At 37.8% G+C, this 24,771-nt stretch overlaps 1 protein-coding gene across 9 annotated transcripts in view; it reads left to right on the forward strand.

The window, feature by feature from the left end:
- The window catches only part of Lar (tyrosine-protein phosphatase Lar), a 468,166-nt gene that overhangs the window by 97,108 nt on the left and 346,287 nt on the right, over positions 1 to 24,771 (forward strand). For 7 of the 9 annotated variants that reach the window (XM_087410654.1, XM_087410653.1, XM_087410661.1 and 4 more), the window contains one exon: positions 1,447 to 1,559. The exons of the other annotated variants lie outside the window; for them this stretch is intronic. The gene's annotated coding sequence lies outside the window, so the exon portion shown is untranslated. The remainder of the gene's footprint in view (positions 1 to 1,446; positions 1,560 to 24,771) is intronic. 9 annotated transcript variants of the gene reach the window in all.

Raw genomic sequence — 24,771 nt, forward strand, 5'->3', positions numbered from 1 at the left:
ACTTAATAAAAGCAAACATGACAATGATATTTTATGTTTAAAACATATAATAATTTATAACTCTGTTCATATAATATTATTGTATAATATGGAACCAATTCTTGCAATTATTTGTGTTAGTAAATTATTAATACTTAACAATTTTTGTGAAAATAAAAATATCTTTTCTCATCGCGTTTGCTGGTATAACACCCATGTCGATTTGGAAACTTGCTGAACAAGAAGCTACATGACATAGTTATGTCTCAATCTTCTTGCACCTCTTGTCGTAATCGTAGAACGTCAGTTGTGTAAAGGTGTGCATACACGTCAAATAAAGTTATGAAGTTTGACAGTGATTTGGTTGCATTATAAGCTACCGTTCGATACGTCATTCAGACGCTTACTATTAATTTCCGAGACTTGCCACATGATTATGTGGAGGTTTATGAATGCAGCAGGCTAAGAGGATTTCATTATCGACTGTTAATTATGACGATGACGAATGCAATCACGTAATATCTCAAACATTGTACCTGCAGAATTCCGTACGATTCCATTATAGAAAATTCATGATTGTAGCAATGCACATTTAAATGTATTTTCTTGTGTGCGCGCGTGTGTATATTGTGTGTATGAAAATATATATAGAAATATGTGATATAATACCTATATAGAGTGGAACAATAACTTCATTTATCTGGAATATTTTTACTTATTTTATAATAGAAATATGAAATTATTTACGTTGTATAATATTAAAAGAACCAATACACAATATCTGCTAGTAATAACTTTTTGTGAATGGAAGTGCTTCAAAGATTTCAAGGTTATTGCCGTTTTTTAAATGAAATTATATGACTTTATATGTTTATACATATATTTATATCTATATATAGCATACAATCAAATAATTCCAGCCAACACAGGATGACAATGTGAAATTTAGTACGATGACATTTCTGTTACATTACTATTCTTAAATGACTGAATTCTGTTAACAATTTATAGAGCATTCATAAAGATCCAAGACAGGATTGAAACGTCTGCGATTGTAATTGATTTAAATAAACCAATTTTCACATTGTCATCCTATGTTGGCTCGAATAGGAATTATTTGATTGTATTGATTTATCTCAATCGAGTTTTAATACTTAATTTATTAATTATATTTATTTATATCTAGCATCTATGTATATTCTACTGTTTTAAAAATTGTTGAGTCGTATCTTATGAAAGGATTTCGAGTGAATAATGAACTTTAAATAAATAATGTTAATTGAATATCCATAAATCGTACCGTACTTTCGATTGATTAAAGAATTATGCAAATTATGTTTAACATCGCGAGACTGAATTTCTTTTACCGCGCCCTATTCGCGAATCTTTATTGCGTTTTACAAAATGTGATATGTCTCATCGTCGTGTACCCAGAGGGAATTCCATTACATGTTGAAAACGTTCCAGGTCCCGTTCTATCCCGGAGGAAGGAATAGGAACGTGCAAAGCAGAGAGAAAGAGACAGCAAGGAAAGAAAAGAAAAGAAGGTGAAGCTTCCCCAGCAGTGACAGCAGCAGCAGGTACATAACGTAAAAATTTAAGACTATTAGGCCAACTCGAGCTTTTTCCTAACAATAGCGACATTGGTATTTAGCCTCGGGATAGAATGTATATTTTTCTGTTGCGAGCGGAATCATTCGGGAAACGATGGCTGGGCAGCCATTGGGCGAGACGGAAGAATCGTGGATAAAGGAAATAACGCGAAGGGGTGAGGAGGTAAAGGGAGAGGGAAGGTGGGAACGGTGGAAATGCGCCGTGGAAAAATAAGAATTTCAAATCCAATTTTCCGAGGCATATTTAATAGGCATCCCTCCGCCACCGCCGTGCCGCCATCGTGGCCGCCATCACCGTCGACCAGACTTGTAAGCACCTCTCTCCAGCACTCCGTCCATCTCTATAGTAGAGTTTGCCACCTCTAGAATCCCTTTCTGCTGTTGAGGAAATGAATAATTGAAGAATACATTAAATTAGGTTCTAGAGAAGAGGTAGGCAGAGCAAGGGGATGCAGGAAAGATTTGCTAGTAGCAACTTTCTCGTTATTGCATTGCATTAGGTCGCGAATCATTGGTTGCCAGATAAATGCAATCGGCGGATTATGAAAATCTCACGGATTTTGCTTTTGGATATAGGTATTCCTGCCTAGTTTATAATAGACGTGAATTATTTCCCGATCATCTCGCTATTAAGTGCTTTAAAGCCAGACTTAATAGCGCGCGAATGTAAACGCGGCGGAATCGACCGATAAGCTGATGAGAATGCTGTACGGTTAACTAAAGTTCGTGGAATTAACTCGATTCCCCGCTGAATACCGGTGACTTATAATTGCGTTATGTCCCGATCCTCCCGGTTTAACTGCAACGTGTGTGTTTCGGGATATCGGATGCGACGTTGCTCCTAACTGCGCTTGTAAGATGCCAGAAGATCCAAAAGCGGATTTTCATTGCGACACGAAAGAAACGATTTAATGCCTTGAACACGGCCGACGTTCCTACGAGGGCTCAATGGTGACGTTAATCGGCTTTTCGAGTAAGTGGCGTATCACTCGAAAGAGATAAATCGAGACGAAGAACTATTCGTTTTGCCCTACAGGTTTGTTACTCGTTCCAATTAGCTGCGATTCTTTGGCTGAAGACTTCAATCAATTTCGCAGAAGACTAGGTCACAGATGCTACCAATTACGCTTCGCCGGTAGTAACGTCATCTTTTTCTATCGTCTACCGTCTCGTGTCCAGGAAGAAGTAGGGTAAATGATTTTTCTCTCCTCCGGGACCAATGGTGGGGACCGATCGAACGGACGAAAACCATTTGACGACTTTACTCCAATAATTGTCGTGAGAGCTCACGACTGTTACAACCTGGTAGTGAAGTCTGACCCATTTCTTTCTCTCCCTCGCCTCCTCCCTTTTCTCTCTTTCTCTCTCTTTCTTTTTCTTGTTCTTTTTCTCCCTTTTTTTTGTAACAAGCAGCAATAATTTTCTCGACTCGATAAATCCAATACGGTGGAACGACGAATTACGGTAAAGGTGGCCTCGTAGCCGTTCAACGCCACTTTCACGAACCGGCGAACCGTATTTGCTGCGCTTCTACAGCAGAAAATGCATTATTTAGTCGATCATACGCGAGCTTAATTGGTCGCAATGCGCGTGCAATTAATCCCGCGAGACCGCGCATAGAAGTGATATCGATGCTCCTCGAAACTGGTCGCCCTTCGACCATTGCACTTAGTCTCGCATGTAAGGTATTAGCGTTGGACGGAAACTACCAGGTGGTTTTCCTTATAATTAATTATACATTGTGAGGCGAGTTCCTCGCTGCGACCTGCAGGGCTTCGTCCTGTCTTAGGTAATGAATGGTAGACGGTCTTAATCTCCTTTTGAAACCGCAATTTTTCCGAGAATCTTTTTTTCTTTATTTTTTCCCCATCGGCCGCTCGCTCTTGCAGGAAAATTCTAACCCTCGTATTTCAGAGGTGGCCAGAAGATCAGTTTATGCCTTGCTATAAATTCAGGATCGACGTCTATGGATTTTGAATGTACGTTCTTGGGCACACGAATTAGTTTCACGACATCTCCGATTTGATCGAGATCCGTAAAAGCCATCATTTTATCGACTCGCATCAAAACATTTTCTTTTCTCTCTCTCTCTCTCTCTCTCTCTCTCTCTCTCAATCTCTTAGAGACTTATATATACTTAATGCAAAAATAGGAAAAAGCGCGTATTTGCATTTATCTTATATATAATCCAAAATTAATTTTATTAGCGTAAAGTATTTTAAAGTATTAAGTTTAATTATTAAGAAATGAAATATTTTTAATATTTAATTACCAAAAAATGTACAACTGAAAAATTATTGAAAATAATTACTTGCTAAAGACTAATATAACACAAAGAAACGCGAGAAGTACGTGTGGAAAATGTAGATATATATATATAGAGCTCATCAATACTAAAACAGATGGATTTTTCTTTTGTCGTTGATGTTTAAATTTAGATGAAATGCGACAAACGACAAATTGGTCTGCAAGATTCGGGAAGTACTCGCTGTATGTATGTTCGCAATTTCCGTTTTTACTTTGCAGTCACTCTTTTCTGAGCCTTGTTGAATAATGCAACCGCACCAGACGTAACTCGCGATGCCGAGAGCTGACTATTTATAAAACAATGAATAATCATCGACGGTAACGATGTGTCTGTGGGTGCGTAAAGCAATTACGCTGCAGGTCGTACAATTTATTTTAGTGCGTCGTTTCTGCAGTCGTTTTAGTTGGATCAAGCTTAACTATACTGTATAAATACCAGTCCATTCAGCTCATTCTTTTTAATTAATGTAAATGCGATGTAACATGTGCATTTTTACTCATCCATTTTATTCTTGTCTGTTTGTTATCAATCCAGTTTGTCGACATTTTTGTAATTACCATAAGAAATCATTGTTACAAAGCAAATAAAATTAAATGAAAAATAATACAAAATCTAATTTAAAACAAATATTAAATGCTCATCGTATAATCTTTTATTGTTCATAAATTCTATAATTCCATTACGAGTGTTCTCACAGGAATTGTTACACGTAAATTCGTCATTTTGTAAGGTAGTGATCATACTGTAAAATTGAGTCGACATTTCGCAGAAAACGAATTTATAGCACGTTAGTAGGACACTTACGTAACTATACTCTTTCGAGTGTTTTTCACGAACAGTTACGATCGCTCGACTGGAAGTTGTCCAAACCGGCCGACGAAGAAGGCTGAACGCTAGGGATAACTTGGAACATTTCTCTTTCTTTTTTCGTCTTTTCGGCGCACACAAACATCGTGCTGCAAACGTAAAACGAACGATAAATTCCCTCGACCTGGCTACGGTCATTAGCCGAACTGATGGCAAGTTGCATCGTCAGCTAGCCTCAGTCGTATATTACGAAATTAAAACGCTGCCAGATAAAATTGATTTAAAATTTGTACCTCGCCTATGTCGATCAAATTCTGTTCTGTTTAAAAGTTATTTTTATTCTGTCGTACGAGGCAGTACGCCAATTCAGGATTTCAATGAAATAAGAAGCCTGCTTTGTGGATTCTGCCTTGGCATGTTTTCACCTCTTCTCCTACTTACGGTCTTTGATGCGACCGTTTCTTTTAAGGTGCAACCGACAGAAATGACCGATTTGCGTGGCTCACGCCACACTTTGCGCTCTTGTTCGCTCTCGGCAGCTACTTTAAATATACGCGAGAGACGTTGAATGCGCCTACAGAAAATAATGAATCCATCGTGAGACGCGTTTATATAGAAAATAATGAATTCATCGTGAAATGCGAATAAAAAGTCGGGCAACTATTAATATTTTAAAAAGGTGTTGTTATTGCTAGATCTAGTGAATATTAATGCGAATGAATATCAACAGTATAAAAGAGATAAAAGAGAAGAAATGTTTTTTCAGTTAAACTTTTGATTGTTAAGAATCGTCATTATGATTTTTGAGCAATTTGTATTGAGAAATTATTTTGCGGGATAAATATTTTACGAGGACAAAGTTGTTGCTTTTCACGTTACCCCTGGGACAAGTTACATCCAGATCGCTGCATAAAAATCAAGTATCTTGCCTAGCGATTTGAACTTGTACTACAATCGGTGTATCCAGCGTCGCAATAATCATAGCCGTAGCGTCTAACGACCCACGAAAGTACGAGGCGACCAACGAGAACCCGACTTCATTTTATGGTATCACGAAACTTCCAAAGTGGTGACCCAGAAACGCTTGTCGTTTTCACCCTAGATCCTTTAGCTGCAAAAAAGAAAGAAGGAAAGAGGGAGTGAAGGAGAAGAGGAAGAGAAAGGGCAAGAAAGAAGTAGTCCATCCTAAGGCGTATAATACGCCGCAAAAACGTATGATAAATTTTTCAATGGACGCGTCGGAAGAAAAGTTTCTAGCGTACGTGACTGGAACGCAGCGATATAATAATAAGTGAGTAGGGATCTGCTCTGTGCTACTGGGTCACTATATTTTCCGAGAGCAAATATACCGAGGGGAGAAAGCAAAATGAGCGACTCGAAAAGAGAGGTAGTAGAGGTAGCAATCTCTGTGATGTTTCTCTCTTCGTATTATGAACTAGTGTTATTATCTACTAAAACCTCGAAGAATACTGTATAACAAAGGAAGGTTGGTTAAATGCAAAACCACTGCTGGAGCCTACAGCTAAATGAAAATAGAAACGGTCTATTTTTTCCCAAGGATATAATAATACTAACACGATATTCCAGTATTTACACGTGCACTTAAATTCAGGATCATTATTTAAATAATTAATCGAGCGAAATACATGCATAAATTGTTTTTTTTTTTAAATAGTCAGAGAAAGTGATATTCTCGTATTTTGTAATAATATTTATTAACGAAATTAAAGAATATCGCGTATAAATATATACATTGTTAAATAAGAGCAGTAATTCTTGAGTTAAATAATATTTTGTTATTTTTAACTTATATATCAAAATGTAAATTAATCTATTTCTGTATTTAGTTTCAAGGAAAAAAAATTTATATTAATATACACATATAGTAAATAATAAATTAAATTTGAATCAAGTATACATTTTCTTAAGTTAACTTGTTTTACTCCATTGTTTATTACCGACACATTGAATAGAAGCAGCGATAACCTATGGAAATGATTGAAAATTCCTCAAATTAAATATAACTTAATATTACAGTTTCTATATATACACAAGTTATATATACCAGTTTCTTTATGATTTATTTTCATTTATTTTTTATGTAAATTCAAATTCGCGCTTTTAGTAATTTGTTCACTGTGCGTGATATAATAGTGATCCAAACTGAAAAGACATCAAAGAAGATAGGGATTCTTCGAATTTCAAGCCAATTTTACGGGGCTGATTTTAGGGGCTCGTTAACTGCCGCGAGAAAACTTATCGCGCCTGCAGAAGAGGGACGAGTTCAAAGTAGAGAAGTTTAAGTTAAGGAACGATCGCAAACCGACGCGGGGTCGAACGACGATTGCGGAACGAAGAAGACGCAGGGCAGATAGCAATGGCGACCGTGTAAGAGCGATCGTGCACGCCCTCGAATAAAATCGTAGATAGGAAATCCATGTGCCCGAGAGACGATGATAACGACGAGAGATGATAATGCATATAAGTGCTACCTGGCCATTTTCTTCAGGCATAGAGTTTTACGATTTTATAGGTGGACTACAGCAGAAATCGAAAAATATCGATGCGTCTACACGCGGAAATTATTGAAAAAGATTGGATAAAACGATTTTCTAGACCGAAACAGAAGTAAACGGTGGCGGACTTGAGCGATAAATTTATTTGATAGGACGTTATTACGATGTATCGAAGGGTTTGTGAGAGAAAGCAATCTTGCAGTATTCAACTTGGTGCAACCTCGAGTGATATCAAGAAGAAAGACAATGCAGTAGGTTCGCTATAACCTGGTTGAATTAATGCTAATGAAATCCAAAAATAAATCTGTCTGTTTTATTTATATGTCGCTCGTCGAGCATGAACTTTCAACGTATCCCTGGATATCGCTAAAGTTGCTAGCAATGCTTTCATCGTTAAAAAGAGATATTAAAAAAAAAGTGCGTGACGTACGTCACCCACGCACCTGCAGTGTTAAGTGAAGTGACAAGCAGCTCGCCACATAGTCGAACTGCAGCATTATTACTGCAAAGTCCGCAACATTATCCCCGTGTGCTATCTTACGCAGAAATACCGTCAAAATGTATGGCCGTATGGTCGCGAGATTCCGACCTCGCGTTGCAAAATGTTAGATTAAATCGCGACGCGCGGAACAATATGTAAATCGTGTGCCACCGCAATTATGTGCCGTATGCGAAGCATACGAGCGTAAGCCCTTAATGCGGCGTAGAAATAATAAAGGGACGAGCAAACATGGCTGGTAAACGCGCGATGGAAGATGTTGCAGGTGCAACTCGTGAATCTAAACATGACCCGTAAAGTCCGCGCGCGCTCTTCCTTGTTTTTCCATAAATCATTCCTCGCGCGGATTCGACGTATCGCCGCCCGCCGACTACAGGCAAGCACGTTAACCGCACTCACATCGTTTTCCCCGAGAATCGATCGACCTACAATAGCGGCGAACACGAACGCTCGTCCGGCGCTCAGACATCGGGAGGAAATGCGCGCTTTTGTCGTTGCTCGTAAAAAGGGCCGCACGTTTCTCACGAGTACGTAAAATTTACAATAATTAGGTTGTAGCGCCCTTAAATTTACTCTACGCGAATTCGCGATTGCAAGCTCACCACGACTTCCGCCCGCCAGCGCGGTGCGGCGCAAAGAGGTTGATTTAACACGAAAAGAGTCAGGATAGAAAAGTTTGATCGAGCAAATTACGTCGGGGAACTACTTCGCTGAACGGTCTAGAAGTCTTGAGTCCCGCGGGTGGTATCTTAAAAGTGTACGAAATTTCACGATCGCTTGGCATGTTTTACGTCTCTCTATGAACTCGAATCTAACAATTTTGGAAAAAAAATTTCCCCGACAGGTAATATCGTCGAGGTCCAATTGAAGTCATACGCTCTTTCGTTCGGGAGAATGGTTGAAATAAGAAGTGAGCAAGAGAGAGAGAGAGAGAAGTCTGTGGTTAATTTAGAGAAACGTCAAAGAGTTCGAAAAAGTCCATCTTCCCAGAGCATCGTTAACTATTTTTGTTCCCTCGTGCTTACCCTGGGATTACAATCGTAAAAAAGGTTCATCAACGACAACGAAGCATGAAAAATGGTTTCTCGCGTGAGTGGTAGAAAGCCTTATAATTTCACCGAAGCAGACAGGAATGACGCGCACCAACACGCACTTCCATATAATTCGCTATCTTTTCATTCCTTTCCCGGATGAATTTTTATATGTCGAGTGTAATACTCAAGATTTAATTTGTAATGAGCAGAAATTCTATATGTTTTTTGGACGGTGTATAACTTTTCACGTAATTACAAGAAGTAGAAACCACTAGCAAATATTTCTCTTGTCCTCTTATCTGCTATCAAGTTTAATTACTGACTTGTTTAACTTTCGTATTTTTTGATAAATACTGTCTGTTATAAATTACTTTGTATCGTGATAAATACGTTCGAATAGATATCCCGACATTGTGAGAAAATAAAAATCCAATCTTTATGTTTCTTCTCTTGCTCATCTCGTTAACTCATCTTGTTAACTTGTCTCGTTGATTAGCTGTTTCTTTGTCTTTATCCTTGGCGTCTACTTCTCTCAAGTAATTACCTCTATGTATCGTTTAGTCTCTCGGTTTCTAGGAACGATTCTTTTTCTCATGGGACGTTGAGCATTGCACCTTCGTTTCCACTCGAGATCGATAATCGAGGCTCTTGTGAGAAACGGATCTAGAACAAGAAGGAAAGACGAAATTATTCCGGACTTTGGAGTCAAAAGTCCCTTGAGATATCTACCAGCGAATTTCATATTTTCGCTTCTTGTAGATGCCAAGCGTCGAAGTCTTCCAGAGGACCCTTCCGCGCCCAATCTTCTCGTAAAGAGAACCCTTCGCTCCATTACCCTCATAAAGACTACATCTAATAGTGAAAAATAATCAGTGAAGCTCGATAGAGTCGTAACTGCTTCTGATTTATATAATGGTATAGCTTTCTTAAAGCGGGACGTGTCTGCGTTTACAAGTAGACGTCAATCGTTATAACTTTAATATAAATTTATTAGAAATAGTATTGTTTTTCTTATTAAAAATTTTATATTATTCCCTTACTTCAAAAATGACAAAATTAAAATTTTCAGAAAAGTTTAACCTATTGTTCAACTTAACAGAAAATTATTGATTATTACAATAATATCGGCAAAAAGAGTATTATACATTTAGAAACATGTCATTTTTGTCACATCCTTTAAAATATCCTTTTTTGATTGTGATAATTTTGATATCCTACAAAATTGTAACAAATCCGGAAATAATTCATCAAAAATGATATAATTCGAAGTACCATTAATAGTTTATATTTATTTTAATCAGCTAAAATGACTAAACTCAAATAAAATAATTTTTTTTTCAAATTTTACTGAAACTGTCTTAATTATAAATATTCTCTCTAGAAGATTCTCCTTTATGAAAACGGTATAACTCAAAACGTATCACTCTTGTAGAAGGTAGATTTTTTTTGAAACGACATAAATATATTTGACAGACGGATTGTGAAGTCAATTTATTTTTGATGATTGATAGAGGCATCTTTACCTAACTCACTCTTTAAGTTGCATTATTTTTGACGTAAGGAAACGATATGATATTTTCTATTACAGCAAACGAGTCTTTTTAGAAAAGACGAAAATTTTTAGATGATTGTACAATATGTACTATTGGTACTATGAAGTTCTAAATTGTAGGTAAAAAAAACTTTGAAATTTCTTCTATTGCTGTAAAGTGAAGGTTTACCTGCATTTTGTACTTCAAACGGACACTTTATAGAACTTAGGTATAGTTTTTCATAGCTGTAGTTGAGGGTTAATAATGCTATTTTATAAAAGAGAAAAAGTAGAAGAAAAGGTCATTTTAAGTTTAAGAAAAAGTATTCAAAAACATTTGGTTAGCACGATAGTTCAAAACAACAAAATCGCAAAAAAGAAGAAAGTGATAAAATGTGCTTAAAATGAACTAGAACTCCGCAAAAGCGGAAAAAGATTTAAAAGTTATTTATTTCTATGCGTAAAAAGGAAAGTGAAGTAAAAGACAACAAGAAATAGCAGACAATAAGACGAACAACCGCTAAAGGGAAAGAGATGGATGTATAACAGAAATGAGGGTAAGGAGAATGTGTGCAAGGGGGTAAGCAGGGAGAGACACTTCAGGAAATCGTACTAGAAGCTCGCCAGAATTTTCGTCCCGTTTTGGTGCACCACTAGTGCACCGAGAAGAGAGACGACAGCGTAAGAAAAATAAAGGCTTCCTCCTTTTCCTCTTCCTCCTCTTCTCTTGGTACAGAACGTTGCTTCTTCCATCCCTCTTCTTATTGCGAATCGCGTTTCTCCTTACTACGACTTGCTTACTTTTCGTCCGCGTCGAGTTTTGTTTCCCTTCTCTTCCGCTCTCTTGCTCGGTCTCTCCTCTCAAGAATTATTAAAGGGAAAACACCCACGAAATCCGTTTTCGGTTGAGTGGCATGGCAGGAAGAGGCGGCGGTAACTTGCGGATTCTCGTTGCCGTGGTTCGCGCCAACGCTCGCCGCGTAGTAGATAAAGATAAATGTCGCAAACGAAAGAAAATTACGTACTACGAACGATGGCAAGCACCACGACCTGCCGCTCGTGAAATTTTTAAGCCACCCATAAATATTCCATTCATACTTTTACTCTCCCGCCGTTGGATATAGTCGCGCTGGCTAAACGCGACCGATAGCTGCCTCTGCTCGCGTGCGGGATTCGAAAAATATATAACGAATGAAAGCGATTCGCTTGGATACTCGACGCGCACATGCACTGAGGCATGATCAAAGCCGCGTCAAGCCGAACGGAAACTTTCGGACGGATATTCCATATATTGCACAGCGAATGCCTTCAAATTTCGGAAGTTCGATAGCCGCCGGCGCCATTATTACGTACAAATGGAAGTTCGGTCGAATCGCGGCTGGCCTGATTTGCCATGTTTTACACCGTACCTAACGAACTGAACAACAATCGATTTAACGCACGGTTTACCTAATTGCGTTTCGCGATCAAAGCGCGGAGCGCCGAAGCGCGAGACAACGTCGAAAATATGAAGATCTTTATGCATATTATCATCGCCCACGTGGATTTCGTATGTGGGAATAATAGTTCTAATTACTGACATATGATACTGAAATATATAATACTGATATATTATATGATATTGATATATGACCTTAATGATCTTAATCCATACTGATATTTTTCGAATCGAATATCAATTTTGTTTTAATATAATACAAAGTAAAGAGGTCAATAAATATTTAAAAAGATTATCAAAAACAGAGACATTAAGACAAAATTCGAAATGAGAAATAAGCTTTTTAACAATTGGAACAAATCTAAAACATTCTGATTCTATCGTATATTCTCGATATTAAAGAGAGGATAAACATATGTGGAAAATGAATGTAGTGAATCTTTTAAGCACAAAATCAATTTTTACTTTTAACATATAAATTCTTGAAATTGATTTTGCGAAAAAGGACACATTTTCTGATGTTAACAACGTTCAGCATTCATTAAGAATTTATTCTGAAACACTGGCAAGATTTATATTTTATAAGTATCGTTACTTGTATCAAATGTAGATACGTGATGTTCTGCTGGAATTGGTAATCTTTATCCATATAGCTTTAGTATGCGCATCATGTATTGCCTTCGTGTTCTCATATATCTAATCAAGCTTTCTATTCTACATTGATCGCTTCTCAGGTTTAAAATTGTAATATTCCTAACATTTGAGGGGTGTGAGAAAATTGCAAATGTGGAGTAAATGCGAACGATTGCAGCATACTAGAGTAGTAATAACCTTTTATTGCATCCAGTGATAGACTAGTATAGTCTATCATTGACAAGGTAATAGTTAGTTTAAGGTAAAGATACTATTGTTATATTTTTTAGATGATTTGATGTAGGAAAAAATGAAAGAATTGCGAATATTCAAGGGAAAAATTAAATAAAGCCGATGATTATTTATTAATCATAGAAGGTTTTATTCAAAAGAATCTTTAAACTGCAGTAATTAATATTTATAAATTTTATTTATTTAAACTATGATTTTTAACAAACAAAACCGATGCGACATTGTACGGCGCGAATAATTCCGAAGAGTTTTTTTTTTATTATTGTATATTTATGTTGACAATATATGAATGTTGATTATACAGTGTAAAGTCCGAATAATTGCAGAAAAAAATTTTTGATATTTGTAACTATAATTACATGTAACTACAATTTTGATTATCGTAACATATAAATATAGTTATAAACACTAAAAATTGTTATCGCAGAGTATGGAGTATTTTTTGAATAAAAATAATTATTTTACTATTTAATAAATAATCATCGGCTTTCTCTAACTTTTTTCTTAGGTATTCATTCTCTTATTTTCCTATATATATGAAAGTGCGTTTTATATAGAACTTAAATGAATTTTCTATTACTGCCATAATAGAAGCGAAACATGATATTTTCGTGTAGACGATAGTTACAATAGCATATTGTATGGTCAATCTATCTTAGTATTTATAATGCTATCTACTTTCGTACGTCTATACACGCGGATTGATCTTAAATCATGTTATTCCTGAATAGATTATTCAAGAATATAACGAAGCGTGTTTTGTACGAGGGTACGATTTTACTATCAACGTGATTTAATACCTCTGTGTCCAACATGCGAATCGTTAGACTTCTTAACGCTCGTTTCACCGCACTCAATTTAATACGGTATACCACGAGCTGTATAGTGTAGAAAGCAGAGGGGCGATTATCGCAACGAAGCTACGACTTATCGATTCCCGATTGCAGCGTGCACGCGTTGCCACGCGAAAAATCGCCGAAAACCTGCATCCGCCAGGGCCAATTATCGCAAAACATTACATTTTCGTGCCCGTATCAATTAATGCCATCGTGCCTGGTTTTTCGACCCGTTGCGTAACCCGTTGCCGGGATGAATTAACGGGGATGAAGAAACTAGAATCACGTGCTGCTGAGCGTAACGTATTTTACAAATTGCCTGAAACAAAAGCAAAGTTCATTAACAGATATATCAAAGACGTTTGTAACTTTCTATTGAAAGATCACACAGTGCAGCGATAATAATCACGTAGTAATCATAAAGTACTGAGATTTCTATTGTGATTATTTTTATATTAAGAGTTTAATTTGCAGAGAATACATCATTAAATATTTAATCATCAAAATACTGCATATTATTCATGTTATATTCAGCAAAGAAAGACGATTTATAACGTAAACGAGAACTATCGATGAATCAATCGTCCTAAATAATACGCGGATATACGTTTATCGCCGAATATGAAAAATACGTTGCGATAACAGTCGCGTTGATACGAGATGCATACGAGACGTTTATGTCATTCTAAAACGAAGCGACGAAATCAATCCGAATAGCATTGTAAAAACGGCATAACGCACCGTGGCAAATTAATTTTGAAATTCAATTTTTTATATTTTTAAAAGATGATTTAAGAGAATAACTGAAAAAAATCCATACTATTTTTATAACAGAATCTCTCAAAAAGTTATTCTGATGTTATTAAATTCATTTATAGAAAATTACTTTGTTGATAATTGATTCAATCTGTTGTATTTTCATATCAATATTATTGGATTTTTTATCCTAACTTAATATAATCTGTAACGGTACATCGACTAAAAATAATGAAATTTTAGGAAGAATTCAGATAAATATAAAAAGTTTCTTATTACATAAATTCTATTTATGTCTACTTGGTAGTGTGATTAGCTCGATAATTGTCGATGATTGGCTGATATTTAAAGAAACGATACCTTATAGATATAAATATAAAAAGAGGATTAATTTTTTAATAATGAAAATTGATCTTTTAAAATTTTTAAATGACTAAATTTTTTAAAATGGACAAATGGGAATAAGTGCAATTCCTATTAGTCTATTTTTTAATCGTTTTGAAATTTTAATTTGTTTTTGTGAAAATTCGATAATAATTTCTTTTGTTGTTATTTGATCTTTTAATCTCATTTTAGTAATATTAATATTAATAGAAAAAATAATTAATATAAAAAATGTAATATGCGTTATGGCAGAAAGAATAGCGGATAAAATAGGTTCGGTCACTTTACTCAACGATATCGATCGCGCGAGAAAGAGTAAGATGTATGAAAAGCGAGTAAGGCGTAAGTAAAGTAGCCAGTGGCCGGCCAATAGGAGTGTGATAAGAATAGTACGAATTGGTCTAGATAAAAACGATCGAACCGATAGGAGTGATAGTAATATAAAATCTTGGTGGGACCCAAGCCATATGACGTTCCAATTCCGACGTTCTGCAGATCGTACGTCCGTCCATGCGCATACTATTCCACTTCCGCAGTGATATATCCCATCGACTTCGCCGGCGCATCCTGCCTCACTGGAACACGAGGCGTTACTTCTCCCATTCTCTTTTCCCGACCTGCGATTCGTCTCTTTCCTCGTTGTATCCCATCTCATCCGGACGCCTGTGTTTCCTCTTTTCATAACTCTCGAAAGCCTCTCCACAAGTCTGGGCTGCTTACCTACAAAAATCGATAGTGAGGCGTTTTCCACGGGTCGTTTCAGAGTCGCGTTTTTCATGTGTTTTTATCTTTAAATATTTTCAAATATTGTGATATTCTCTTAAACATTTATCCTTTCATTTATATGTATAATCTCTAGCCATAATTATTTCATAATTATTATATAGTTGATATATAAACAGCAGATATTAACATGATAATTGATGTTCCTGATTGTGTGAGATAAATTGCTCAAAATGAAACGCATAAATCAAGAAATTAAGAACATCCGAAGCATTTCCGTCATATGAGACTTTAAACAAAAAAAATAAGATTTTATTGCATTTTCCAAATATTCTATTGCTGAGTTTTTCAAGACTTTTTAAGTCTGTCGTTCCTCTTAAGTGAATCTTTCATCATTGCAAATTTAATTCAGATCTACTGAAAAATTTAGGTCTATTCATGTGCTAATCTATGCTTCATGTGTTACTCTAATTCGAATTTTGTTGCTCAACAAGTTGCAAAACAGTTTAGGAAATCGCATTCGAAAGGAAGGAGGATAATTTAAGTAGGACTTCCTAAAAAAAAAGTATACAATTGCCTGTGCATATAAAAAAGAGAATATCAAGAATATTAATATTTGTTGCTATTTTTTTGTTTCAAGATAGAACATTTTTAAAATATAAAATTGTTTAAGAAATATCACAATATTAACTAAGCACTGCCCTGTCATGTGTGACATTCTGCAAATCGTACGTCCGTCCATGCGCATACTATTCCACTTCCGCAGTGATATATCCCATCGACTTCGCCGACGCATCCTGCCTCGCTGGAACACGAGGCGTTACTTCTCCAATTCTCTACACTTAAAGAATTTCTTGCATGGTTTGGTCAAATAAAATCAACAAAAACACATTCTGATGATTTTTTGATTGCCTACTCTATTTATTTTTCGAAATAGGAACGATTCAATTTAAAGTATAAGCTATTCCTCCCTTCTGACTCGAGCAACAAAATTCCGATTAGGATTAGATCAACAAATTAGTACAAATAGTGATACATTTTTTAGGATTTCATTTATTTATATAAAATAGATGAACAGTTTCTTTTTTTATTTTATTTTTTCCATCAGGAAAAAATGTCTCTTACGATTGTAGATTTATAATAAGAAATATAAGAAGTATTTTTGTTTACTGAATATTTAATATTTTATTTCCGTATCCTAGAGCAGATAACAGAATTAGTTACATCGCGGTTCTTTCCCAGCGCGTTGTTAAGGACAGTAACTAAGTACGAAAAGAAAAAATGGAAAATGGAGACGCGAATGGAAACAAAGAGAGAGAGGGGGGGGGGAGAGGGGGATGAGATAGAAAGGCAGACGCAATAACGTCGCGTTTGTGCGCGGTCGTAATTCCGACTATATCGAGCATTTCACAATGACGAGATACGAGCGTCTGGATGAACGACGAGCCGGTATAAGGAAGGGGGTGAAAGGGAGCCAGGCAACAAGCAGAGGAGGCTCCGGATAGTGGCTAAATCATTTAACGGTACGTGCTGCGGCCGGAGAGCAGGCTTAGGCACTCGGAGGCTCGGGATTACGGCTCGCTTTGTGATCAATCGGGTTCATTGGTTTCTAATCGCTTGCTACGATGGATCCGTATTCTACGTATAGCGGAATATACCCAATCCACCGGCGATAAGCTTCTCTTACCAGTCATTCCTTTAGAATTGATCGCGATTTCATCGTGCGGGATAAAAAGATAGACGACAGGAAAACATTTAAAAAATAGATAGGATGAAGACGCAAAATCGTATTCCTTTGAATTTTAAAATTAACCTCCTTTCGAACAAAATTTGATTAATCATCACAATTTTTTTGTAATTTCTTCGACGTTATTTTTTTTTTAACGTTAAATATTTTGATTAGATATCTTGATGAAAATCAAATGACATAAGAAATAGGATTGATGAAAGAATTATTGCACAGAAAGAGATGAGCAACTCGATCATTATGCAAACTTTGTTCCGTTAAATTCAAATAGATGCTCGCATTTCCCACGATTTCCTATGGGATCTTCTGCTCTCTTCCATTGCATACATCTCATTTCCTTTTGTAATACGTTGGCTCCCACGGTGCGAGCTTTGTACAAATAAATTGCATTTCTTTCCATAATAATCTCCTTCGCCATCGTAGCTCTCCATAAATTGCCCTACGCGATTATATGCAAGTAAAAATATAATGCCAAAATATAAAAGTAAGGAAAAAGAACGACATAATGTATTCACGCGGCGTTATTACGAGAATTTGCTAAAGTTTGGGAAAATTAAAATTATTGTAGGTATTTACTTTTATTTCTTGAATAATTTTAACAATCAAGTACACTACAATTAATCGCTTAAATAGCTAACTATATTTAATCACATTCTCTTCTTCCTTTTTCCCCCTTTTCTTTCCTCCTTAAAACTTTTTTCATTACTAAATATAAGTAGTCGAAATCAACGTTGTCAACCGACAAATTGCATCAGTTCGCAAGAATCTAACGTTATGCATAGGAACATTCTTTTCGAAAGTTGTGCTGCGCTTCGTCCCTCGACTAGGCACGTAGCGCTGAATAGAGGATTAATGATCGTGTTTGTAACTTTGATGCGTTGCGACGACTGCAGGGCGCAGCCGCGTCAGCCGAGATTGAATGCAGCTGCAGCATTCGGCATGTTACGTTATGCGGCGTCCGTAACTCGGAGAAACGCGAGACGGACGATCGTTTGAACGAGTTTGAGGGAGGTCGCCCGGAGGAGGAGAGTTAAACGAGGTGTTTTGTTGTGTGTTCTCGGACCGTACTCGAAACTCGACCACGTACGTATGTACGTCGTGTGGCACTCGACAGTATTCCCAGGTGTAAACAGGCAACTTTGTCGGATTTCAAATCGACGAGATTATTCGACGCGTTCAAGGCGCTGATACTCATCGTTTCTCGGGGGACCATCGTTTTCCATCACGTTACTTTCAAAACTGGCAACGCACGACTGATTTAATCATAAGATATTAAAACATTTTTAAACATTTACAAAAAGTGAGAGATCACGCGTTCATATAATTGTAAAAATCGAGAGCACTTGTTTTCCTCTCACGTAGATTTTTTATATTTTTTTTTATTAAGATTCTATTTATTTTGGCGACTTTTCAAATTCACGACAAATCGGCAAAACTTGGCGACGTTCAGCGATTCTACAAGGTATTCGACTCTTTAAATTGTGACAAGATAAATTCGTTTGGCCGTAAAATATCGAGACTCTATCAGGTCGCGAAAGATCACGTAGTATGTCGCTGTAAAAAGTTGGAAGCATTGGTTTCACAGCTCTTTCCTCAAGCGTCCTGTTTACTTCGACTCTTAAAGTTAAAAGCAAATTGGCACAGGAACACGACGTAAGAGCGTATCGGAGAAAAGCCGAGAACACGTTCTCGGTACTGACGAGGGACGGATTTATCGGCCAAGCCGATAAGGCAAAGGGTTGCTTGCACTCGGATCGAGGGTGTTAGGTTGACGGGCAGCTCGAATGTCGCTCGTTAAACGTTATTTATAAGAGGGTGCTTTTGAAATCGATGGGACGAAGAACGCGTTTGGAAAATATGATGGTCGAACATGGTCATTTAAAAGCTGATAGAAACAAGGATACGTAGTTTCCTTTCGGATAAATAGTGCTTTTTCCTGATCGTTTGCTCGGAGGAGAAGAAAGAGAAAGCAGCAGTCGAGAAAGAGAGAGAAAAAGAAATGTCGGCGAAACTCTTCCAGTTCGATCAAACGTATTGCGGCCTTCGGTTTCAGGTCAGACGTTCGATCATCTCGACATATGGAAGAGGTAAGATCGAAGAGGAAAACGATTTTGAGCACGAAAGCACTAAACCGGCTCGTGGGAGGACTTTTCGTGAGATTTAAGATCTTTCCGAACGGGTCGCGTCTCCCTCGAACAATTCTTTCACGATGATAAGTCGATCTGTCGTTACGAGACGAACGAAATTCGACATTTCTTGCAATACTGCGGAATTTAATATTCTCCCTAGGAAAGTTTGGCGGAATCCTTTTAGAGGTCTAGGCGAGGGCAAGAAACATGCCTGGTGCGCGGCAGCCGCCCGTCGGCGTCGTCTGAGATCGAAGGCGAAAAGTTCAGGATTCCTATTTACGTTTTGCTTGTAAAGTGTGAAAGTTGAAGCATATTTTGCCCGTCTTGCTAACTTTTCATAGCTCCCGATGGAATAATACTAAGGTACACGGGCGAAACGTCGTAACGCAAACACGCCGAAGTGTCGAACAGCGGCGGTAATACAAGGAACGATTTTCGTTGAAAATTCCCGTCGTGGAACGAAGACCATTCTTATAGACCACTCATTGATCGTACATACATCGACTTGTACACTCTCTGTCCATCGTTAACAATTGTAATTGTGGTTAATAAAAGATACTGCTGTATATATTCCGTAAATGGCATAGTCAATAACATTAATACAGACATATAGACAATTCTATATGTATGCATATGAAAACCGATACAGTTGACAATAGTAGATGGAGCACATAAGTAATAAACGAGGCATTTTTCTTCGGCGTCCCATTCGCATTTGCCATACTTACTTCTTGTCAATGTTGTATGCGTCCAGGGTAACGGGGGATAAACAACGAAAGACGAGCATTGCGGTCGAGGCGTTCGCGATATATGGCCCTGGATTATGGATGGCGATTTAAACTCGGCACCTAATCCATCACGACACACATTTCGTGCTGGTACACCACGTTGCTTCCGAGGGCACTGGGTGGATTGGGTTATGAATTTCATTCCGGCGAGTTCATTGTTTTTTAAGTTCATTAATTTCGAAGTGTTTTTAAGTTCAAAATAGAAATAATCGGGGACAGATATTATTGGAAAAATATTTTTGAACATCTTGAGAGATGAATGTTCTCGTTTAAAAAGTAAATAAATATTCCAGCTTCTTACGAGGGAAAAAAAAAAAAAAGAAATAATTCAAGAAATTTTCGCAGGAATATCGCTCGCAGATTTGCATTATATTAATTACCTTCGTAAAATCTATTTTCATCGCGTGAGTTTCGTTCGTGTTCGTCGGTTACGAAAACCATGCAAGCGGGGAAAACGCGACGGATTGTTCATTCGCTGGATTGCTCGGCGGAACGGGACGAGCGAAAAGTATACAAAATAACAGATGCGTGGGTGAGAAGAGATAAATGAATGGCACGGATCAAACGGAGAGAGGGAAAGAGAGAGAAAGAGAAAGAGGGGGGAGGGGACCAAGAGTGAGAGAGGAATTGAGAGATCGGCGTACAGAACGGACAAGCGAATGCGGGAAAGCGGAACTCGAAACTGCATCGCGCTCGAGAAAATTGCGTTCCCGTTGATAATATCGAGCCGTGGCTGATAACGCAGGGGCGTGCTAAGGGGTAAACGAACCCCGCGTGCTCGACCCTCCGCCGTACGTTTTCCCCGTGTGCACGCGCACACGTGATGTATGCGCCGACGTGCATGCCTGCTTTGCATTTTTACGGTGCACGTAGAATGAAGCGGTATAAAGCAGTCTCCACGTTCTGTTCTCCCCATCGCTTCTTCTCCCTCTATCTCTCACCCTCTCACCTCCCTTCTCTCTCTTTCTCTCTCTCTCTCTCTCTCTCTCTCTCTCTCTCTCTCTCTCTCTCTCTCTCTCTCTCTCTCTCTCTCTCTCTCTCTCTCTCTCTCTCTCTCTCTCTCTCCCCTTTTCCCTTTCTCTCTCGGTTACGTGGCATTGCATGAGACGCGCGATCGCGTGTTCTACGGCGAGAATTCAAGGGAATATCGTCACGAGACCAATGGAATTTCTCCCGCAGTTATCCGTATATTTTGTAGCTGAGGCGCGCGCATATAGACCCGCGCTTATTTACCGTGTGATATGTGTCACCGGATACACGCCGGCATTAAGGCCGACATAGTAGGCCGGGCAGCCGCGCCACACAATTTTGCAAATCGATTGTGCGCCATGCCAAAGAGGATTGCGGGGGTTGAAGAGCCCGCGGGTTAGAGAAGCGTGCTGCGTTTTCATCGCCTAAGTGTATTTTAGGATCAATGTTCGACGATCCATTGATTAGCTTGAGTTTCTCTCTCTCTCTCTCTCTGTCTGCCTGTCTGTCTCTCTCAGATAGCTCTTCCACCGCATTAGCAAAACAATTAATTCGCAACGTAGGGCGACGCGGCAACGTTCGCGTTAAGTACACCTACCTGCCCAGTAAGCTCGTATTTGCTTGTGGAGCGAAGCGGAAAAAGGAATGAGATGAAGAAAGGGGAAAGGTAGCTACTGTTCGGTTAGAAATGCGATTAAATCTTTGCGCGTAAAACGGGATTACGTCGCGGAAAACATTCGTCTTATTCGACGTAAATAAAATGGTTGTAGTGTACTTAATTATGTAATTCAAGAATCATTCGTAGAACATATAAAATTTCTTTCCGAAATTTTAGTTGAGGTTACCGTCATTATGTCTAGCATAAGCGGAATCGCTAAAATAAAAAGATAACCGTAATATTATTACAAATTTTCTTTATTATCTTACATAATAGAGATAAACAACAGTGGTATATTTCTACTGCAAATAAATTGACATGGATAAAATGTAATAAACATGATGATATCAATATAGTAGCATAAAACCAGAAAGAGTTAATTCCGTTCCACCAGGAATGAATACATTATTTAACATTGAAGTCCATGTGTATGCACAAATGTTATCCGAGTTACGATAATAATTAGTGACGTTATACCACCTTTATTAACTAGCAAAACCGTATGAATCGCATACTCGCGTAATAATCCGGACTTACATAGTAAAGTTAGTGTTTAAAGAGCAGGTGGTAGAGGTATTCTGAAAATAATGAATAGCGTAATTGTGTCGATGTACATGGCCGACCCTTACACTGACTGAAGTAATATTTGGACGTTAATCTTAGAGACTATAATATAAACGCTTCGATTGTGTTGAAATTATGCAATATTAATAAAGAGTGACCCCAAAAATCGCTCGTTTTTTAGATCTTCGATTTTGGAACTGAACTGTGTGCCAAATTTTACCTTATGTTGAAATATTAATTACAGAGAAGTTTGAAATTGAGATGACAATTATTATCAGAGCTAGGAATGTAAAAGAAAACGGATGTTTACATAGACGTAGTACGTGACACTCCCCCCTCCCCTTCAACTATGATAACAATTGTCATCTTAACCTGAAACTTCTTTGTAATTAATATTTCATTGTAGGGTATCATTTGGCACACAGTTTAGTCCAAAAAACGGACAAAAGTAGCCTCCTTTTTAGGGTCATTCTTTCATGCTGGAATAATCGTTTGTTCGTATTGATTCTTTGTGAATTCTGCAAACGTATATAACATTCTGGGACATACATTGTACAATTATAGACGACACATCAAATTCGAAATATTACGTCGGAAGAAATCGTGCGCGCAGGTGATTTTCCGATTCTTGGGCGAAGAAACTCTTCTTCGCCATCGCTTGAAGCGAGAATGTGTGCAATGTGTAGAATAAAAATTAGTCCGACGTTCGCTCTCACGATATCATTTTTGCTGCTGAACTTTTCAGTGATGCTGCGAGGCAGAGAGATGCTACCGGGTTATCCAACATTCGGAACAGACCGTAGAAAGTGAGCAGCCGAGAAGAGTTTCCCGCGGTAAACATCGTTCTCCAAATATTCCCTCGTCGTTTCTTCGACCTTACTCCGCTATAGCACTCTCGAAAGAACAATAAGTACGGAACGTTTTCTAGCTATTTTGACGAGAGTCGTTTCTTTCTCACTCTTCTCTCTATATTTCTCTCTTACTCTCTATCTCTGTCTCTTTGCGTTTTCCTCTCTCCGATGTCTCAGTATTTACCGTCGAGGATCAATCGAACATGGAATATCCTCTTAGATTTCTCACTCGTGACATCATTCGAGATTTCGCTCTTGCCGTCACTTCCACGGTCACGACATTCGCAAGTCAGTTCTTGCCCCTTATCTATGTGATTCAGGCTTCCTCGACGATGCATAATCCTTGGGTGCATGTTGCGCGCGTACATGCTGTCCATGTGTGCGTGAGTGTGCGCGAGTGTGTGTTACTTGTCACTTAAAGCACATTTTATACAGCCCAATCCTCGTTAATCTTTCAACGTGCATTCGAATGAAGTTGTACGACTACAACATCCAGTTAATAGTAGTAACAAGCTGTTTCAATGTGATTTCAATGATGAGGAGGATGGTTCCTTGCATGTGTTGTTGAAAATCACAATTATCACACGAAAACAGATTTTTATAAAAAAAAAAAATAAAAGCCACTTGTTTCAAAATTGTATTTTTACGTATAATTCTAATAATCACCTGTGACAGTCATGTATATGTGAATATCAAGTAGATTAAAACGTTTTCATTTAGCAGTTTCCATTTACAGAAAAAGCGAAATAATGTGATGTACGCGTGTATATATGATCGTTTTATGTAAAATTAATTGGGAAAATTGTGGCAGTGCGGTTATTGCAATATCGCAATATTTCTGCATAATAATGTTAATGGTGATTATTTTTAAATGATTCTATTAATAAATTAAAAAGGTCAGCTTATTATTTTGTCAACTAAAAATAATTTTATTTAATTAATTAAGTAAAAAGGACTATTATTGACAAGGTAATTCTAATTTTTTTTCGCACAACGATTTCACAGTAAACCTTAAAGTTTATTGTTATATTTTTTAATTTTCATGCATTTCTCTCATAAATTGCAATCACGAATGCCGTGTAACTTTCTGCCTCCATATAACTGAAGTTTATAACCGCATTTTCGTGCACAGAACGTCCTGCGGTTTGAATATAATTTGCGAGAATACGTAACGCACGTTAATCTTAGGCCGGACCGCGTACACCTAGGATACATGCGAACAATATATTCTACCTTAAATGCAGTTACGTTCGCACATACCACGTCCAGAAAAACGCGGTCTCTTCCGAATTCGCGGTCACGTTCTACTTTTGCTCATTTTAGTTTTGCTTTCTTTCTCCATACCCATCCCCGCGCTCGTAGTAGTTCTCTCACCCTGATCCTCTGACGATATTTTTTCTATGTTTTGTAACGGATTCTGCCTGCGTTTCCTTCCCTTCCTCCCTTTCTGCTTTTCTGTGCCTTGTTTCGCCTGGATGTACCCAACGGTTCCGCCAGCAACCCTCGAACAAAACCCCCGACCGCGTTGCAGTGCCAACGAACGCGTACCACCGCAACAACCCTCTGCAAGCCACTGTAACAACATCCCCGCCCCCCTCTTTCTCGACATCTCTCTGCGTTGCAGTGGAGGCGCAACCTTTCCTAGACACGGCATAACCGCTACGACTACGATACGAGCTTTTATTTCGAATTAACATTAACAGGTTTCCGCGTTGGAGAATTTATGCGGAGGTGCACACAAATAAGTCGCACTGAA

The sequence above is a fragment of the Acromyrmex echinatior genome, chromosome 10, assembly GCF_024713525.1.
Source record: "Acromyrmex echinatior isolate Ae372 chromosome 10, ASM2471352v2, whole genome shotgun sequence".
In the NCBI taxonomy this organism is placed as follows: Eukaryota; Metazoa; Arthropoda; class Insecta; order Hymenoptera; family Formicidae; genus Acromyrmex; species Acromyrmex echinatior.